A 14,172-nucleotide genomic window follows, 5' to 3' on the forward strand; every position below is an offset into this window, starting at 1 on the left:
GAAATGTGTTTTATAGCAAAATCAGTCCATTCTCACTGGGTTAATTAAGAGTATGCATAGGGTAATTTCCACGGTGCGGAGAAAATAGTGTAATTTCAGCATTGAATGGTAGAGTTTAAGCATCTTAACCTGACCTTTGATAACATGCAAAATATTTTTTTTTCTTCACTGCTTCAAAACACTTGCCCGAACATGACTTTTACTTAAGTCCAAAAACAGAAGAAATTGATACGAAAAAGACATTGTTTAACTTGCAAGTCACAGCCTTAGCACAACATACATGAATCAACAACACACATTGATTTGAAGGCAAAAATACATTGGAATAACACACTTGGTTTGATTAAGTGTTATTGCATTGCATTGGGGTTTCTTCACATAAATAGTGGAAAGTTGTTGAAATGAAATGAAAGTGCATTGCTTCACTAAACAGTTGCTATCATGGGGCTTCTGTCCCCGCGTTCACATTGGTCCCCGCGACGCGGGGACAGCCACAAGAGATCATATCTTTTTTACGACTGACCGTTCACATTGGTATCTCATCTGTCCCCGAGCTGTGGGGGCAATTGGGGCTTGGGGCGAGCTCTGCCAGGCATAGCGCATGCGCACATTTGATGACCACAGCTATCAATTTTGCCCCAAGGTCACTCTCCCCTCCAAATCTTGTCCCTGTACCCGACTTGCTTGGCGGGGATGGGGGGGGGGGGGGGGGGAACAAGTCCCAGTGAGCGTTCACATTATGGTTTGGGAGGAGAAAGTCCCACAGCTCGGGACTTTCCCCGCGTCGCGGGGAACAATGTGAACGCGGGGTGTATGGTCGATTTTGGGGATGGGGGGGGGGGGTGAAAAAAAAAGTAGCTTATGTAACACTTTGCCTTTGACCTTTGAACCTAGGACCCAAGCATTCCTAATTAAGAGCATCAGTGTCAGGCAGTACATGCATATGTACTAAGTTTCATGGAGATACCCTGAGCCATTTCTGAGATATGGAGAAAAAAAGTGAAGTTTTAGCATTTATACCTGACCTTTAACCCCATGAACCCAAAACTTTCCCTAAAGAATCTTTATCTGATAATTCATGTGTACACTAAGTTTCACAAAAATATCTTTGGGCATTGCAGAGATGGGGGGGGGGGTGGGGTAATAAAATTGCAAGAATTTGACCTTGCCTTTTGACATAGAGCATGTGCATCCAAAAGTTGACAAGCACACCTTCGTCCACTCATACATGTGCCAAGTTTGATTTAGATACCTCCGCCGGCACTTTGTGGTGGAGGCATTAAAATATGACACTGAATCAGAGAAATAAGCTACTACAAAAAGAAAATGCAATCTATGGGAAATTACTTTACTGAAGGCAAGGATAATAATGTTACTTGATCATGTGATCATTTTTATGTGGTGTAATGGTCTAAAGCCCCTTTTACACTTTCACAGATTGCATCACTGATCGTCACAGATCGTCATTCTGGGATCATCCGCACTGTTTCCGGCATGACAATGTTGACTCCTTGAAGTCATCAAGTGTGGTCCTTGATCTTCTGGCATGTCCGTGGAAAAAATTACGCTTGCTCAATTTTCATCCTGAACATCACAGATAAAAATCATTATAAACTCTTCCTTGTAGGCACCTGCTACTCTGTGTTGCCACCATATTCATTTCAGGACAATCCGTGAAGACATCAGGATGTCCATATTTGCATTGGCTCCATCTGGGATTGAAAATCTGTGTATTTTGCCAACATATAGTCCATGAAATTTGCCCACATCTTCCCCCATCAGTTCAGCCATCAACCCCTCATACTGTCCGTATACTAGAAGTGGTCACCCGAGAAGCCAAACTTCAGTGACCCACACACATCTCCTTCCTGGTTTTTTTTTTGTGTTTTGTTTTGTTTTGTTTATGCCATGATGTTGCAGTAAAATGAGAGTTTGCAACAAAGAGTCTTACCTTTATGATGTCAACAAGCAGAGGCAAATGTAGGCTACTGTAGATTTTCTGGTGTGCTTGTCATACTTAGCTCCGGAGGCATGTCGCCTGAGAATGATAAGGTATCAAATGAGCGCCTACAAGCAAAAGTCATCTGTCAACATTTTAGGGATATCCATGTAAGGACCGCGAAGGGACCCAGTTGCATCCATGCTCTTCCTTGAAGATGTCCGTGTTAGCTCCGTAAACATTCCAGTGTGGTCCACATTCCTAATTTGTCTGTCCGTGTAGACACCCAGTTGGAATCATATTCACATTGGCATTGAGAGGAAAATCGTGATTTTGCACACTGGAACACCACGAACGACATTTCGTGGTCATCTGTGAAGCCATCCGTGAAAGTGTAAAAGGGGGTTTGGCGATGTTGCAAATGGGCTGATCATATTTTCATACATACAATACAGCCACAAATTTTCTCCAATTCACACAAGACCCATCACCCAAAACCAAAACACATATTAAAGTTAGTTTTGTTTGTAAAGTACTAAATGGCCTTTTAAGTTATCTCCTTTCAAGAACTTGGAGTAAAGAGAAAATTAAAAACAGAAATGGCATGCAAGTGGTCGGTCTGGGGTGATGTTTACATGTATGTAATGTGTGTTTTTATGTACTTGGCTTTTTCCTTCTTTATATTGTTTCAACCAGCCAGCCATATGACAGAAACACAAAGGGGGTATGCCTCTTGATGCGCTGCATGAGCAATTATTTGAATTTTCAAGCTCAATGTTTATGCTTATAGCTGTCATTTAAGAGCTGAAATTGTTTGTGTGCATGTGTGCAGGACATGTCTTGTGTGCAGCTCATAAATTTGCCCAATATTTGCCTTTTGGAGTCATATACTGGACATGAATTTTGTTATATGGAGTTGATAATGGATAGTGACATTGTTCATGCTGATGTTTAGGGATGTTTTGTTCACGAAAACAGCTTTTGAGGGGAGCTTTGTATACCAGTACTCAGCTGTCTGGCTTTCTGATTCAGCAGTTTCACTTTGGTCTCATCTATTGTTTTATGTGTTTGCATCTGGATGTTGTTACATGGCAGTGCTGTGCTACATGTACATGGATCATCAATGGCTTGAATTTGTTGTCATTCATGGGGATTATCATCAATTGGCAAAGCCTAAAGCTCCTCAAAGGAAAAAGGTCTTGGAGAAGGATTAGTCTAATCTCTTAATCAATTGTTGTATAGCCATTTGAAGAATCTGGAGGTAGTATTCAGTTTACCTCTTACAACACATACATGTAATACAATCTGAAATGGCACAACACCCTACTGTGCTTTGCTGTGTACTGATACTTTATGCTCTAGTGTGTATTGCTTCACACCATATTCATCATCACCGACATGATCATGATCAGGGATACCAAATCTTGGATGGAAGGTGTGGAAAATCCTCAGAACAAACCAGAAACCTGTTAATTCTGATGAAAACTTTTATGTATGAAAGATCACACAAACAAGCACCACAGAATAGAGCTGGTCATCTGTATGATGCTCTGTTTATCATTAATCTCATCTTACTACAATCAGGTGACCTGGAGCTGAACCCTGGACCTCGCACTTCAAAATTTCCATGTGGATCCTGTAATCGAGCTGTGACATCTAGGTCTCGAGGCATTCAGTGCGATGGGTGTGACTTTTGGTTTCACACAAGATGCATTGGCATGGAGTCTAAAGAGTACAAGGACCTCGGAAATAGTTCTGCTGTTTGGTTTTGCAACCACTGTGGCCTCTTGAACATCAGTCCAAAAATTTTTCAATATGATGTAGAAACAAGGAATTTCTTTGAACCACTCATCAGTGATCCCAACGGAAATGTTAGAAACCAGCAAAGCATGTTTAACCCACAATCTCCCCTTGACATCGGGAAGCCATGCCACTCTTCATCCCCACGAGCCAAAATCTCCATGCAGCAGAAATGCGATCGCCATTCTTTGAATATATTGAATATAAACTGTCAAAGTCTTCCAGCTAAGAAGGAATCCTTTTCTTGCCTCATTATATCAACACAGGCCTGACATCATTGTAGGCACCGAGTCATGGCTCACAACTCAACATACTGACAACGAATGCTTTCCAACGCAACACTGTAATGTGCTGCGACGTGATCGTACAGGAAATGCCCACGGTGGAGGAGTATTCATTGCAGCAAAAAAATGACCTTATATTGACAAGGGAGGAAACCCTAGAAACAAATTGTGAAATACTTTGGTGCAGCCTGAAACTTGCTTCCTTTAAGTCCCTTTTCATTGGGGCCTACTATGGACCGCATGAAGGCGATGCTGATAGTCTCGCTGAACTGGAGATTTCCTTGTCACGCCTAAACATGGACCATACCATCTTACTGGGAGGTGACTTCAATTTTCCAGGCTGGAAGTGGGGTACGAATCAGGTCAGTAACTGTAATTTCCCATCACTACACTATCAGTTTGGTGATATAATGGATGACAAAGGTCTGACACAGATAATTGAAGAGCCAACCAGGAAAAACAACATACTGGATCTCTTCTTGACAAACAATCCCTCGCTTGTTAATGAAGTTTCTGTCATCCCTGGTATCTCTGACTATGACTGCACCATGGTAACCTTAAACACAAGAGTCAGTCAGAGGAAGAAAATTTCCAAAAGGCAAATTCCACAGTACCACAAGGCCGAATGGGAACAGTTTGCTACCCACATGCAGTCTATTGGTGAGGAAATCATTTCCAAGAAAAGACAGTCTTCATACCAATGACATGTGGATGCTATTCTCCAAGGGCATCCACAGTGGTATAAAAAACTTCATCCCACACAAGATGTCCAAAAGTAACCCTGACCTTCCATGGTTTACTCCTCAACTAAAGGCACTCCACAACAGACGTGACCGGCTCAACAAAAATGAAGGTCCCAAGCAAGTAAAAAACAAGACACTGAAACCCTTCAAAGGAAGTTGAGAAATCTCAAAAGAGAAATACAGCAGGTCTCAAGACAAGCTTACTGGTCATATGTTGAGAAAATCATCACTCCAGGTCCTGATGACCAGAATGAATACCAGGGAATGAATAAATTCTGGTAATTCATAAAATATAACCGGACTGATTCTTCCTCCATCTCGAACTTGAAGAAAGACGGGAAAAACATCACTGGTCCAGCTGAGATGGCAGATGCCTTGAATCAACAGTTTGAATCTGTTTTCACCAAAGAACCTGATGTCCCTCAGGATTTGTTGCCAGATACATCACCACACCCTGAGATGTTGGATATAGTTATTACTGTGCCTAGAGTACAGAAGCTTCTGGATAACCTTAAGATACATAAAGCTCCAGGGCCTGACGGTATCACACCAAGAGCTCTGAAGAATCTACCTTCTGCTATTGCTCCAACTCTTACCTGTATCTTCAAGAAATCCAATGAAACAGGTCAGATTCCTAATGACTGGCACCAAGCTAATGTTGTTCCTGCGTTTAAAAACGGCAACAGAAGTGATCCTGTAACTTATAGGCCCATCTCACTCACCTGTACCTGGTGTAAGATGATGGAACATATCATCACCAGCAGTATCATGACACATGCATCTACAAACAACATTTTGTACCCACTTCAGTTTGGATTTAGGTTGGGCAGATCATGCGAGACCCAACTAATAGGATTTATTAGTGACCTTCATAACAACATGCAGCAAGGGAAGCAGACTGACGTCCTGGTACTTGACATGGCCAAGGCATTCGACAAGGTGGGACACAAGCGACTCATCAAGAAGCTTGAGTACAATGGGATTAAGGGATGCACCATCAGATGGATTAACAGTTTCCTTTCTAACCGAACACAGAGAGTTGTACTGGAAGGGGCGTCATCATACACAGCAGAGGTGAAATCAGGAGTTCCTCAAGGATCTGTCCTTGGGCCATGTTTGTTCCTGTTTTTCATTAATGATCTTCCTGACACACTCACCTCCCAAGTTTGCCTATTTGCCAATGATACCCTAATGTACTTGACTGTCAAATGCAAACATGATGCAGTGCAACTTCAAGAAGACCTTGATAGGATCGCAGACTGGGGGAAGAGGTGGCTTATGGAATTCAATCCACAGAAATGTCAAGTACTGAGAGTCACACGTTGCAGACAAAATGTCAATTACCAGTACACTCTATATGGCAAGAATCTGGAGATCTGCTCTTCTGCCAAATACCTGGGTGTGACTGTTTCTTCTGATTTAAGTTGGAACAAACACATCGATGAAGTCTGTACTAAGGCAAACAAGACCCTTGCCTTCTTGAGAAGAAACCTTCGTGTAAAATCTCCTGAACTCAGAACACTTGCCTACTTCACTCTAGTGCGTCCACTGGTAGAATACAGTGCTCCTGTTTGGGACCCCTATACAGCTAGAAACATCAATAAGCTGGAGATGGTACAAAGGCGAGCAGCGCGGTATGTCTGTAATCGCTTCCACAACACCTCAAGTGTAAGTGACATGCTGCAAGAGCTGAAGTGGCCTAGTCTGCAACAGAGACGGGAATATATGCGCCTCATTCTCTTCTTCAAGATGCACTACCAACTACTGTAAAAGTGGAAATTTTCGCGGTGTTGAAATTTTCGCGCATTTCGCGCAACCAGAAACTAGCGCGAAAATTAAAGCACGCGAATATTTTTGCTTGCCATATGTTCCTGTGCGTGATGTCTTGATTCCGCGGAATTAACTAGAAATGTCACTATGGCGACTGGTATGCCTCCGCCATAATGCATGATTCTCCTAATAGGTCTAGATAGTACATGTGGACAATGTGTGATTACATTTTCACAAAACTGGCAAAATATTGAAATGACAAGTTTGTCAGAAATGTGTTGAATGTTCACCTTCCTTGAACTTGGTTTAATTGGATGAATAGGAGAGCATGTATTGGGGATTTAAGGACTTTAACTTGACTTTGACCCATTCATACATTTATGCATTGAGTAATTTTCATGGTACCGGTATGGAGACAAAGTGCAATTTCTGTATTGAATAGTAAATTGTTACCATGTTCATCTGGCCTTAGACCCTAAAATTCATAAGATAATCACTTTCAGGTAGAACATGCATAGATATGCAGTAAGTTTCACAATAAATTGAGCCACTTCCGAGATAAGGAGGAAAAAGTTAGTTCAGCACTTTCACTTGATCTTTGACCTTTGAGGCAATAAAAAAAGAAAAAGAAAAAAACTCTCCAGAGAATTTCTATTAGGTTACACATGCATACACCAAGTGTAAAAAAAAAAAAAATACTAATCCTGATGGCATTGCATGAACATGAGGGAAATAGTAAAATTTTGAAGTGTTGCACTTGACCTTTGACCCCTGACTTTTGACCCCATGAACCCTACATTCTCTAGATAATCACTGCCAGTCAGTACATGTATATATACTATGTTCCATGAAGATACCTTGAACAATTTTCCAATTTACAGAGAAAAAAAAGAAGTTTTAATACTTTTACTTGACCTTTTGACCTTTGACCTTTGACCTCCTGACCCAAACTTTCACCAGAGAATCTAAATTGGGTAATACATGTATACACTAAGTTTCAAGAAAATATCTTCAGGCATTGCATAGATATGGTGGAAATAGTGAAATTTTATGTATTTGACCTTGACCTTTTGACCTTTGACCTTGAGCACGTGCACCCAAAAAGACTACCACCTATATTCATTCTTTCCACGCACAGTGCTAACATGGAATGCCTTGCCACCTGACATCATCTACCCCACCTCTGCAGATGCCTTCCGCCAACGACTGGTGGAGAGGCTGACAGCGGCATAGGAGTGGCCACTCTATTTTTACTTGCACCCTTATTATAGCACTGATGCACCCCAAATGAATGTTATTATGTTTATATGTACCGAGAGAGCATTATACCTGTCCTGCACACAATGCACAAGCCTACAATAATCTTCAAGTGTGAAGGATGTGGGCGTAACCCTAAGAAGAGAAGAAGCCACAAAACAGATTTCAATGTACACACAGTAAATACTTTTTAGTCCAAGGTCCTGGCTCACATTTGAATGAAGACAAAAATAATATGTGAGCCATCACAACAAAAGGACCCAAAAGTCGCTGACGACTGAGCTGAGAAAATCGAGTTTGAAGTAAGATCATCAAACTTGGTCGAAACCATACAAATTCCTGTTTTGGGCATAATGTTGTAGTCTAGTGTTTCAGCTATCATCTACCGAAATTTCGAAGCTAAATGATCAAAGGAAAGGCAAGAAATTAACGTTTTTCTGGGCCATGATTTTTTGACTTTCAATGGAACAGAAACGTGTCCAAAGATTTGGATTTAGCATCGCAGACAGACTCCGCCCCTAGCAATGAGGGAGGGATCTTATTGGTCAATGCGTGGCATCCTGGTAACTGATTGGTCGTGCGTAGACCGCTGGCATTAAGCTTGAATGAACATCACAGAGGTTGCTATGAGCGAGCCTTCTATTGTCAAGAGGTGAAAACTGTCTTACCTCCCCTTGATCACATTTGCGTTGGAAAGGAAACACTGAAGGCAATTTTTCTCAAAACGCCGATTTCCTACTAGACCACTCAACATGGTCTCATAAAATCATCAATATTTCCGCAACTGAGTACTTGCATGAGTCGTGTTATATATGAAATTAAAGAGGAAGGATAAGGAAATAATGTCATGTCATTTTCAGAAAATCAACCTCCCTCGACTTTCGGATCATTTTGTTGTAGCGGGTCATGTATGAATCAAACTGGCAAGTAATTTGAAACACATTATTGGTACTTACGTAGATGTCTTAAAGTTATTGAATATGTGGTCTTCAGGGCAACTGAAGAGGTTATGATATGAGTAGGTACTAGAGACAGGCATGAGACAGAGAAATAACAAAAAAAAAGAGGAAGGACCCTGCGACGGGAGCGCAGCGATCCGAGCGGGGGGAGGGTGTGGGAGGGGGGTGTCCCCCCCTCCCACGGTGAGGACTTTTTGAAATTTAAGGTTTGAAAAAACTTATTCTAATGCATTTTACAATTGAAATTTACTTTTGTTATGAGGTACATTTTACAGATAAACATTGTGATAACTGAAGTCATGACTGACACTTGCAAGATCTAAAGGAAGGAATATGCTTAACTATTATACCTACTCAAATGTGAGGCCATAATCACATCACATAAATGTACACCCAGGTGACATCTTGCTGGATTCAGTTTATACGGGTACAAAAAAAAAGTGTTATAAATCACAGCTTAGCATTGTTGGCTGTCTTTAGTCCATATTATAACAGTTTACAGTGCGCGAGGGTCTTCATTTTATCGTTGAAGAAAAAATACTCTCACATTGTAATCCAGTTAATCACGCCGTGTGACACTTGTGTATCACTATCAAAGCCTGCATGGCCTGCAGTATCAGCAACTATCATTATGTCCTCTTTCTTGACTTGCTAGTCAAGTGACTTACTACTGTCTAGTCAAGTCTTTTTATTCCTTCAGAATGTCTAAACAGATTTAAAAATTCAGCACTAAAGGAACAATCAATTTATCTTTCTTCTTAATAATCCAGACAAGAAACAAGCACTCATTTCACTCTGATCTTTCCCCACTCTGGCCTCAGTCCCCCCCCCACCCCCCACCCCCCCACCCCCCCAAAAAAAAGAGAAAAAAAAAAACCGAGGGAAAAAAATACACACACACACACAAACACACACACACACATTGCAACACAACAAAACCCTCTCCCCGTACACCTTCCCGATTTCCGTGTTTCTGTCAGGTGAAACGACATGTTCAAGTACAAGAATAAAACAACAGGGTGATTGAAACTCGACACTCATTCATGCCAGCCAGGCCAGGCTGCCATGTAACTTCAAAGCACATTCCGACAGCTGGCTGGCAAACCACATGGCAGAGGAATTTGCGCGTGCGTGTAAATTGCTCGACTGGAGGGAGGGCCTGGAACTAACAGCCCCTTGGTGATTAGTCTGTGAGTTATCATTGCAGACCTTTTGAACAATTGCAAACGTCATGATACTATTTTGTCTTCCTTTTGGATTGAGAGAAAAACATCAAAAAGACGAGTTGAGTGTCACAAATTTTTACATAGCCATGCAAAAAGATTACTACACTCACGTCATGGTAAGAAATGAATCAATATTCCAAGACAAATACAAAGCAGCCTCGGGTACCTATAGACGGTGACATCGAGACGCCATGCATTCAAACCATGCACATTGGGGAGCAACATGTTGGAGTTGGCAGGGAGGGGTGATCCTTGAGTTTGTGAGAACTTCCCGATACTCAGTGACAACACGACTGTGACAATCTCAAAACAAAGCTGAAGCTTTTTGTGGTCTCATGCCCAGCAAATCTGCGGAAACTTCTCAATTCGAAGGAACTTTATCTCTGATCTGTTGAGTTGTTTTTGCTGATTCTTAGAACTTTTCATGCCTGAAGTTCAAATGGATGGTTGCCAAAAATTTCATGATTCACAAAGCTTCAGAATTTACTGAAACATTGCCTACTATATTCATTTGAAATGTCAAATTTAGATGGTACAAATCAATGTGGATGATCATCCACATAGATTTGCATCCTCTAAATTTGACCAATATTTCAAATACATTAATTTAGACAATATTTCAGTAATTTATTTTAGACTGTTGATGCTGCAGTAAAAACATCAGAAATTTCATGTGAACTTGGAAGTATTAGGATGAAGACAAAAAAAAAAAATCTCGACAGAAAACAAATACAAGTCTTTTTTATAGTGACTGGTAGTCACATTTGTGGTTTACAGATTGATAAATCAGTAGGTATATAGTATTGTATTACACATAGTTACAATCTCATGAAAAATTTGACATTCTAACACCTAAATTAAGCTCTTTCAGGAGAGTGATTTTAAGGAGCTTACATGAAAGAAATATAAAATCATTACATTTGTAATCCTGGGTCTTCGCCCTGCATGGGGCTTCGACTTGAGCTATCTTTACTCAGTAATTTAAACATTCTTTCCCTGTTCATCTCCAACACCCCAGACCGTTACAACCTCCAAGAATGCGCCAGTGCGCGCGGTTTCTTCTGTTGATTGGCTTCTCTCTCTCCACCCCTCCCCATTCCCCAGTCTGGCACCTTGGCATCTTAGGACTTTTCTCTTTTTTTTTCTGCGTGGTGTGGTTTTCTGTGGTGTTCACTTATCTACTGAATCAAGCATTGTGCGTGCGCTGTGCTGGTGCTCTACACACGTACACATGTGGAGCAGGCAGGCATAGCAAGTCACAACTCGACTCACCTGCAGCATACCGCGAGCAGAAAACAGCAGAGTTTCTTCTGTTGCCGCGACTTTCACTGCCAAAATACTGGCTTTATCATCACACATTATTCGGCGAGACACACATTGTGTTTTGGAAAATAAATGGACTTTCTTCGGTTATGGTTATGACTGTTGGTGTAAGTAAGTGTTCGACAGTTATGAGTAAGTTGTTTTGAGTAAGTGTTCGACAGTTATTCGTGACATCCCTAGATCTAGACATCGCTAGACATACTCATCATAGTACGGCGAGATATGGTGGCTGCAAAAAAAAAAAAAAAAGAAAGAAAAAGAGGAAAATCATGGAAAGTTTCCCGACTGTGTATTTTCCGCCAAGAATTTCAAAATCCGCGGAAATCCGCGGATCCGCAGAGAAATCTCATGCCTGTAAGAGAGCTTACTAGCCATACACCCTGTATAATTGCTCTGTGAATGGGCAGAACAACACAAGGCACAAGGCTTATCCATCTTGGCAGGGAGTGCTTGTTGCTAGCATACGAGCAGCCAAGGAGCAGCCAAATCAAGGAGTGCGGACTTGCATAAAAGCTCAAAAGTTTGATCACACCCTAACAACCGTTTTGTGAGCACACGGAGCACACATGCGAGGAGAGAAGTCCACCATTACTACGACCACTGTTACACATACAGTGCACTCCCGTTACAACGAACACGGTTTTTATAACAAAATTTCGTTATTATGAAGTAAATCTTCTGGTCCCAAAATTATCACCATTAAAGTCTATGGTACAAAATTCGCTTATAACGAACACGGTTATAGCGAAATTTCCATTATAACGAAGTCTTTTCCGAGTGCCACAGACAAAGAAAAACAAAAGAAATGTGCTCCGTTATAACGAAATGCGAATTGCTTTCGAAAATACGCAGTGGAACAAGCATTTATAGCGTCTCTGCATGAGTGAACGCTTCACACCACTGTGTGTTCGCTCCTTGTGTCACGCACAGTTTCTGAGGGGAACTTGCGTTTATTATTGTAAAACAGTTATCCCATCACATTTCACATAGCTTTCCAGTGTATGATGAGTATTCAGCAAACATAATATGATATATATACGTGGTTTTCTTGGTTCGTTATATATTGTATTTGTTCGGTTATAACAAAATTTCGTTATAACGAATTCGTTATAACGAAAGAAAACTGCCGGTCCCGAGCATTTCGTTATAACGGGAGTGCACTGTACTAAGCTAACCTGAGGCTGGCCTCAGATCGGATTTCTCATATCTGTAAATGGTCAAACAAATCTTGGGCCGGCCTCAGACCGTGGAGGTAGAAACGTTTTCTACCTCCATGCTCAGACCGACTCCACTTCAGGCCATCTCTGGAGTTGGTCCGAGGCTGACCCCGGCTATGTGTACATGGTACCTGACCCAAGGCCGGCTTTCAGAGCTGTGATTGACTGGTCACATGACCTTCTGCTGGGGCGAGAGCACAGTAGGAGTATTAAAACCAAATATACCCGCGGAATGTTTGTTTACTAAAAGGGCACTCTTACGGCAGAGTAGGGGAAGGCTGGCGCATGTGTAAACAGGGTCCACGAGGAGTGTCATTGAGCCAGCCTGAAGTTCATATGTAAACGGTCCGCAAAGCAGCCGGCCACACAAAGCAGGCCTCAGACCGCCTTTCATGTTTAGCAGGAGTCTTGGTAGGGCATTCCAACCCTCCTTGTGATCACAGACATAACAATTAAATAGTCTGCCCTCTATAGGCAGTGAGTACATAACCTATTTGTGTACAACAACCCCACATGCAGCCCTTGTTCTGCAACTCTAACCCTGCTGGTCAAAGCTCTCCCTTTGTTTATTCACAAGACCAAACCATAAAATTGTAATTTATGGAAAACATATACACAAGGCTGCACACTGGTACTCGTCCGATGGTCCGGGACCAGTAAAATTCACTGTTGGACCAGTAACTTTTTCAGGAATGGACCAGTTAAAAATTGAAAAACTGGGTACCTGCTGATCCAACAGACAGGTCAGACCAGTAGAAAAAATGGGTTAGTGTGCAGCCCTGATATCTAATATCGCAGAAAAGATTGACAACTTCAGAGTCATGGCAGCAAAAGTTTTATAATCAACAGTACTACAATTTCTTATAATGTAGGAGTTTCCATTCCAAACAGAATAAACTCATTAAAAAAATGACACATGATTAAGAGAAAATAACAATCCACAAACAATAAAGTTTGCATTTGTATTTTCCTTTGCCTCTAGAAGAAAGAATTGAGATTACTAGAAAAGTACAAAAAAATTGATTGCCATTCAGAGATACTTGCTAGTAAAGAAAAACAAAGATATCCAAGATGCATGCATTGCTCCAAAATTTAAAGAGATGACTAAAACACTACTAATATCAATATTTTCCTCAAAGTATACAAGTGAACTCACCAGGATCATGCATGATTAATAGGGAATTATAAACATGTTGAAAGCATTGACTTTTCAAGTCAGGGGTCGCGCTTAACTTTTTTTTAAACTAGCCACGCGGACCAGCTAGATTCAATTTTGGCTAGTCCGCAAAATTTTTGACTGGCCAACAGAAATTTTTGACTAGTCCGTCTTGTTTTTTAATCGCATGACTAATGTCAATTTGGGGAGGGCCCCAAGTAGGCCTACATTTCAGTTATTATATCATATTCATTATCATTACTTCATTATCATCATTCATCATCACTATGTTTTGTAACTGTTTTGTAACAGGTTAAATTGTCTTCCGGGTCAGGGGCAAGACATACAGCCTACAGGCCTCGGAAATGTTGATGTTTATTTACGAAAGCACGCACGCCGTAATCACACCAACACGACATTCACAAGAAGTGAAGAACAGGTCGATTATTCATTCTTTTTTTATCTCCAAACAAACGTTTCAGTAGTGACAAATACAGG

The 14,172-nt window shown here is 41.2% G+C and overlaps 1 protein-coding gene across 1 annotated transcript in view; it reads right to left on the reverse strand.

Moving 5' to 3' along the window:
• LOC139737632 (uncharacterized) overlaps positions 1–14,172 on the reverse strand; it is a 162,470-nt gene that overhangs the window by 56,533 nt on the left and 91,765 nt on the right. The window lies entirely within an intron of this gene.

Source organism: Diadema antillarum, unplaced genomic scaffold (assembly GCF_040938485.1).
Source record: "Diadema antillarum isolate AM-2024a unplaced genomic scaffold, OU_Dant_1.0 seq00000697_RagTag, whole genome shotgun sequence".
Lineage (NCBI taxonomy): Eukaryota > Metazoa > Echinodermata > Echinoidea > Diadematoida > Diadematidae > Diadema > Diadema antillarum.